Genomic DNA, 7260 nt, shown 5'->3' with positions numbered 1-7260 from the left:
AAAAGCTTTGCTTGGGCTCACAGAACCCAATCCCTCCATTGACAAGAGAGAGGGGACCCATGGGCTTGGTTTGATGCTCTGGAGCCCAGGAAAGTGCAGTGAGGACCCATCTGCTCCTGCCTGTGGGTCCAGGGGCTACGTCTCTCTTCCTGGGGTCTTGCCCATCTCCTTGCTTGGTGCTGGAACCCCCTTAGGGGCTATGGCCAAGAGCCACAACTCACCTGGGCTGTACCCGGCATCACAGAACGGGTGGGTTTGGAGGTCTCAGCCCCAGGGGTCGGTGTTGTCTTGGAGCCATCTTGCAGGCAGACCTGGGGAAAAGGCTTTAAAAGGAGATTCCAGAGGTTGGGGGCATTCCAGAGCCTGGGTGAGCCCAAGAAACCGGTTCAATGGGGCTGGGGACACAGACCCCAGTGATGCACCGGGAAGTGCAGGCGGCTGTGGCCACACTGGCTGCTCCTGGGGCAGCCCCAGCACCAGGTCCCCATGAGGAAGCCATAGGCTGAGGTTGCCCAGCTGCTGTCCTTCCTCCCCAGGTCATCCCCATGCCATGCAGGGACCCCCCCATCCGCATCCTGGTCCAGCCATGTACCCAGAGGATGAACCTGCCCAGACTCACCTGCTGGAAGGGGCCAACCTGGGCATACACTGTGGTGTACTCTGCTCTGGCCTCTGCAGGAGGAAAGAGGGGAAGGTCAGTGAGGGAACAGGCTGTGGTGGATGGGGAGGGTGGGAATCCCGGCTTAAAGCAGGCTGAGAGGTGCTGGAGGGGTTTGATGGGGGTCTGGGTGGAGGTAAAGCATCGCTTTGCATCCCTGGTTCTGCCCCATAGGAGGTGGGAGCAGGGCGCTTGCTTCCAAAGGATGGCAATGGAAGTGTGTGCCTTGCAAACCGGCTCTTCCCTTTCCAATACAAGATCCCCAGCTGCTTTCAGAGGGTGAGATGCCTTTGTCTCTCCTTCAGACACTGCCACCATGACAGCATCAGCTCGTTCTTTGGCCCATCAGAGGAGGGGAGAGGATTGAAATCCTTCAGAATCCCATATAGGAGGCAAATGGAAGGAGGGAAGTGCCTGGGGCAGCCCCATGCCCTACCTGAGCTCACAGCCTCATCTGCAGGCAGATGGAGGATCCTCCAGCCTGGGGGAGAGCAACACAGGGGCTCCTGTCAGCAGCAGCATCCTCAGCTCCGGGCTCTGCAGCCCATGAGGTCCATGATGGACTCCCACATGGGACTGTCAGGGCCATAGGGTTTGCTCACCTTTGGGTTTACAGCAGACGATGAGGATAACTGATGCCAACAGCACTGCAGATCCGGCCACCGCTGCGGCCACAATCACAGCCCTCCTGCTGAAGGGGGAGCCTGCAAAGAGAACAAGGTCCAGCAGCAGCATCCCAGCGTGGATCTGGCTCTTCCCAGCATCAGAGTGGGGGGAAACAGGCACGGATGTGCTTCAGTGCCCTGCTGAGCCCTTCCTGCTTCACTGGGACCCTTACTCCGTGGTCCAACATGGAAAAGAGGTGATGCGCTGAGTGATGCTGCAGACAGAGCAGTGTCAGCGAGAGTCCGACCCCAGCCCCTCCATGGCCACAGCTCTCCCCACTGATGTCCCTTTGCCTTCTGGGGTCCCCATGGGTGGGGAAAACCCCACTGGGACCTCCCCAGGCTCCCCCCTGCAGCCCATCCTTGCCTCTGCCTCTGCAGTGCAGGAATGGCTTTGTTGCTGCCATCCCAAAGCAGGGGTTTGAGGGGTCACCCCCTCTCTCCAAGCCCCCCCGTTGACAAGCACAGGCTCTGGCACACTCAGACAGGGAAGAGCAAGGCTGGACCCGGACAGTTTGTGATCTCACCATCGGTGGGAGGCTGGGCTGTGATTCCTGCAGCATGGGAAGGGAACAGCAGAGATCTCAGCCCTGGGCTGCCTGCTCCTCTCATTGCCCCCCCAGCCACAGGGCACAGGATCGGGCCCTTCCCCAGCACGTCCCATGGCTCTCACCTGCGCAGAGGGCAGCGGCTGAGCTGATGCTGACATTGCGGCTGCTGACTGGGTTCTGGGCTGTGCATGTGAGGAGCAGCTCCTCCAGTGCTGCCTCCTCCACCAGCACCGTGGGTCCGGCTCTCCGCAGGCTCCCCATGCTCCAGGTGTAGGACACGTTGCCGGTGCCGGCACCGGACGCGGTGCAGTGCAGGGCATAGAGGCAGATGCCAGCAGAGCAGTTGTGAGCAGCACAGGTCACTGTGGGTGCTTCCAGCTCCCCTGCGGGATGCAGGGAGATGTCAGAGCCCCCCTTTAACACAGAGCACAGAGCAAGCCCAATGGTGAAATGCTCTCACCATAGACGTGCAGGGTGAAGGTGGTTTTCCCCCCCGGCGCTCTTGGCCGTGTAGGTACCAGCATCCTCCAGTGTCAGCTGGGAGATGCTGAGCGCGCTGCCGTTGCTGGGGAAGGCCAAGCGGGGCCTGAAGCTGTCATCAAAGAAGGTGGGCTCTGGAGGGTCACCGAACCTCACGGTCACCACCACATCGTTGTGGAAGCTCCAGGCTGCAGCTGCTCCCTCCAGGCTCTGCAGCTGGAAGGTGATGGAGCTGCCCACGGTGCCGATCATCTCCACCTCACTGGTGCTGTGCACTGGGGAGAGGAGCGGGGATGAGCCCGGGGACAGGGGCCTTAGCGGGAAAGAACCCCCCTGCTGTGACACCATGGGCAGGCTGAGCCCCAAGGGCTGCAGTGCACAGCAGCTCTGCTACACTGTGGGTAATGTCAAAGGATCGCACTGGTTTGGTTTGAAGGGAGCTTAAAGCTCATCCATATCCAACCCCTGCCACAGGCAGGGACCCCTTCCACTGGAGCAGCTGCTCCAGTCCCTGTGTCCAACCTGGCCTTGAGCACTGCCAGGGATGGGGCAGCCACAGCTTCTCTGGGCACCCTGTGCCAGCGCCTCAGCACCCTCACAGGGAACAGCTTCTGCCTCAGAGCTCAGCTCAGTCTCCCCTCGGGCAGGTTCAAGCCATTCCCCTTGGCCTGTCCCTGCATCCCTTGTCCCAAGCCCCTCTCCAGGTTTCCTGCAGCCCCTTTAGGCACTGGAGCTGCTCCGAGGTTTCCCCTGAGCACAGCAGAGGGGCAGGATCCCCTCCATGACCAATACCCCTCCATGTATTATAACTGATCCATTTGACTCTGTGGTCCCACACTGGGACTTGAGCTTTCACATCCCCCCAAGTGCTCATGAAGCAGCTTCCTGTGCACGAAGGGGTTGGAGGGGCAGAGCCCTGAGGTGCAAACTGAAAGTGCAAGAAGAAGCTTACAACAGCTCACAAGGTTCCTCTCAGCACCAGCCTGCAAGGGCCAAGTTAGGCTCTAAGCAGGCGAAAGCTCCTCCACCAAACGTGGAGCTGGCTCCTCTTTCCCATCAGTTCCATGCCCCGTTTAAAGTCACTGCTCCCCAGTGTGGGCTGGGGATGGAGGCTGCGCTCCCAGTGCTTGCAATGGGAACTGATCCCGGCCCAGGCAGGCGGTTGGAGGCCAGTGCTCCCACCTCACCCCAGGGTTCTGCATTTCTGGTTCCCAGAACAGGGAACCGCATGGAAGGAAAAGCTGCTCAGGCAGATAGAGCTGAAGGAAGCTCTGCTGAAGGAGTAGATAAGGACATTGCAGGGCTCACCCAGGGGCAAAACCCTCCCCAGGCCAATGTCTCTGCCCATTTCCCATTGCCTGGAAGGAGCCAGAACATGTCCCTTCTTCCAAACAGCCCCGAATTCCCCACCACAAACCCACGGGAGCTGGGAAAACTCAGGGACAACACAAAGGGAACAGCCCCTGTGCACAGCGCATTGAACCCAGCACCCGGTGCACATCCTGCAGCACCTGGATGGAGATAGACGGGAGCCGAGAGCTGATGCAGTCACTCATTTGCACAGGGGGACAACAGGAGAGTGAGGGGCAGCACTGGGCTGTGCTGGGACATCCCTGCATGGATGCTGCACCACTGGTCCCATCCATCCCTGCTCTCCCAGGAACCCTTAAACCAGCCTAAACCTCCCCATGGACCTTCCATTGCTGAGGGGAAAGGAGCATCTGGCACTTACCCTCTTGCTGAAGGATGAAGGCAAGCATCAGGCACCAAAAGCCATCCATCAACCCACGGTGCGTGGACGGGAGCTCTCTGCACCCAGCATGTACCACAGCTGGTGGCTGCAGGAAGATGTGACGGGTGGAAATAACCACGCTTCACCCAGCGACTGGGACCACGAGTGACGTCAGATGGAGACGTGAGGCCAATGGGTATGAACGTAGAATAGGCAGGGGGTAAACAGAGAACCCAAACTGGTTTGGGTTGGAAGGGAGCTTAAAGCTCATCCAGCTCCACGGGCAGGGACCCCTTCCACTGGAGCAGCTGCTCCAAGCCCCTGTGTCCAACCTGGCCTTGAGCACTGCAGCCACAGCATCTCCCTCCAACCTATCCCAGTGTCCCATCACCCTCCCAGGGAAGAGCTTCTGCTAAGAGCTCATCTCCATCTCCCCTCGGGCAGGTTCAAGCCATTCCCCTTGTCCTGTCCCTCCACCCTTTGTCCAAAGCCCCTCTCCAGGTTTCTTGTAACCCCTTTAGGCCCTGGAAGGAATCGCAATGGACGAGTGTCACCAGGGATGCTCCATAAGGGATGCTGTGACACTGGGGATGGGCTCCTCTTGTGGGCTAAGGCACAAAGAGACACTGAGGGGATGGACCACCCTGGAACCCCCTTTGTCTCCTCCAGCCATCCCCCTCTCATCAACACCATCACCATTGGCACTGAAACCCTTCCCCATCCCGAGCATCCGATGCCCGCGTGAAGCCATGGTTGGGTGCCCCATCACAGGGTGCTCCATCACCCTGCAAGGAGCAGCACCAGGCTAAACCCTGCACCAAGCACCAGGCACAGAATGAGCCTTTTACCCCCTTTTAGAGCCACAATCCTTGTCCCTCTGTGGTCCTGCCCATGATCCTGATGAAGCTGCTGCTTTGGAGACTTTTCCAAGGAAGCAGCTCAGCTGATGTGCTGGAGCAGCCTATGACACACTCATCCAGCAACCCTTTCCAATAGGCTTTACCACGCATTTATTTCCCTTTCCCTTCGTCAGCCCTGCTGGGTGAGCTGTGTTCCATTGGGATTATAAACCAGCTTGGACTTGGAACGGTTTGACAGGCGCTGTCCTTCATCCAGGCCCCTCCAGCATCCCTGGGGCATTCCTGCAGGGAATGTGGGATCTGCTGTGGGCAGGGGGTGGCCAGGCCATGGGCAGGAGCTGCTTCAGATTCAGCTCTCAGCAGTCTTTAAAAGAGTCCAAGGAAAACCCTTGCCTGTTCCTACAGTCAGCATTGGGAAAGGATGGGGATGGAGAAGTGGGGAGAGGCATTGCCCAAGCAGGGCCACGAGTGCTCCCAGTGCAGGGTCAGGCTCAGGCTCCAGGCATTGCAAAACCTTGTGCAGCAGGAAGGCAGCAGTTTCAGAACTGCTGCTGGAAGAGAAGTTGAACAAGAAAACACTTCTGGTCATAGGAAAATCATTTCTGGTCATAGAAAAAATCATTTCTGGTCATAGAAAAATCATTTCTGGTCATAGGAAAATCATTTCTGGTCATAGAAAAAATAATTTCTGGTCATAGAAAAAATCATTTCTGGTCATAGAAAAATCATTTCTGATCATGGGAAAATCATTTCTGGTCATAGAAAAATCATTTCTGATCATGGGAAAATCACTTTGGTTATAGAAAAAATACTTTTGGTTATAGAAAAATCACTTCTGGTCATAGAAAAAATCATTTCTGGCTATAGAAAAATCACTTTGGCTACAGAAAAATCGCTTCTGATCATAGCAGAATCGCTTCGGTCGTCGCAATCTCCCTCCGGTTCCAGCCGGTGCTGCTGAGCGCTCAGCACCGGTCCCACGGCTCCCTCTAGTGAAGCCTCACGGAGGCCGAGTGGAGGCCCACGGGGCAGAGGGATGAGGCCGGGATCCCAAGCGGCTCCAGCCGCACTTCCCGATGGTGCTGTGCGGAGCTGAAGGGTCCCTAACCCTAACCCTCCCCTCCGAGGAGCCGCTTCTCCCTGTGTCACTCGTGTCCACTGCATCCAGACTCCTTCCACCCTCTCCCAGTGCTTCAGCATCCTCCCTTAACTGGAACCCAAGGGGATCTGTGGCCTTGCTTCCCTCAGCCCTGCTCTTTGCCATCCCTTCCGCTCCGCATGCCAGGGGTTTGCCCCAGTCCCACAGGGATGAGGAGGGCTTCATCCGGCCGGGAAGGTGCTGTCGGTGTCCATGGGGCAGAGGCTCAGGCCGTGGGCATCATCACCCTGGCATAAACCGTCGTGGGCTCCTTGCTGGGGCTCTGCGGCAAGAAGCAGGGGAGCAAAAGAGGGGCCTGAGCTGGGGGGAGATGTGGGGCACCCCATGGTGATGCCCACGGGGGCAGAGCCACCCTTACCTCTATGCGGCGGCCCTGCGAGGTGTGGGGCTGTGCCGGGGGGTCCCGTGAGGCACAGGGGGCTGCACTGGGGGCCAGGGCTGTGTCCAAGGGCTGGCTGGTGGCTGTGGTGTAGATGGTGATGCAGGAGGGATGCTTGGTGATGGAGGCTCCTTTCTGCTTCTGACAGAGAGCAAAGGATGAGCAGCAGCACAGAGCTCCCCATAAGGTCCCTTTGGGTGCTGCTGCCCCTATGGGAGACCCCCACGCAAGGAATCCCATCAGGGTCATGTCCGTGCTCCAGCGCCGGGATCCCATCCCTAAGGGATCATGGCTCACCTGCCTCCGCAGCACTTGGGAGTAGATGGTGCCGGAGGGCCAGGAGGGGGTAATGGTGCTGCGCCTGTTCAGCGCACGCCTGGCTTCGCAACGCTGCCCCCCGCCCGCCCCTCACTCTCTGCCCCCGGCCCCCAGGGCCGTTGCCGTGGGCAACAAGGCCCCCCCCGGCCCCGGCCGCCCGGGCCCGGGCGCCCTGCCAACCCGCCCGAACGCCGGGCCCCCGCGCCCGGGGCCGGAGGGCCAGGAGGGGGTACTGGTGCTGCGCCTGTTCAGCGCACGCCTGGCTTCGCAACGCTGCCCCCCGCCCGCCCCTCACTCTCTGCCCCCGGCCCCCAGGGCCGTTGCCGTGGGCAACAAGGCCCCCCCCGGCCCCGGCCGCCCGGGCCCGGGCGCCCTGCCAACCCGCCCGAACGCCGGGCCCCCGCGCCTGGGGCCGGAGGGCCAGGAGGGGGTACTGGTGCTGCGCCTGTTCAGCGCAC

At 59.7% G+C, this 7260-nt stretch overlaps 1 long non-coding RNA gene across 2 annotated transcripts; it reads right to left on the bottom strand.

The window, feature by feature from the left end:
* Positions 1–2374: 2374 nt before the first annotated feature.
* Positions 2375–6865, bottom strand: LOC117438070 (uncharacterized). Of its 2 annotated transcripts, XR_004550635.1 has the most exons (4): positions 6782–6865; positions 6464–6625; positions 4087–6367; positions 2375–2629 (listed from the first exon to the last, which is right to left on the bottom strand). It is a non-coding gene; the product is annotated as an uncharacterized lncRNA (long non-coding RNA). The 2 variants fall into 2 exon arrangements; XR_004550634.1 differs by having other exon boundaries at positions 6464–6859.
* Between the last annotated feature and the right edge of the window lie 395 nt (positions 6866–7260).

This window comes from Melopsittacus undulatus, assembly GCF_012275295.1.
Source record: "Melopsittacus undulatus isolate bMelUnd1 chromosome 20 unlocalized genomic scaffold, bMelUnd1.mat.Z SUPER_20_unloc_1, whole genome shotgun sequence".
NCBI classification, from domain to species: domain Eukaryota; kingdom Metazoa; phylum Chordata; class Aves; order Psittaciformes; family Psittaculidae; genus Melopsittacus; species Melopsittacus undulatus.
Note: the sequence above shows the minus strand (reverse complement) of the source record. Positions and strands in the feature narration are given on the sequence as shown.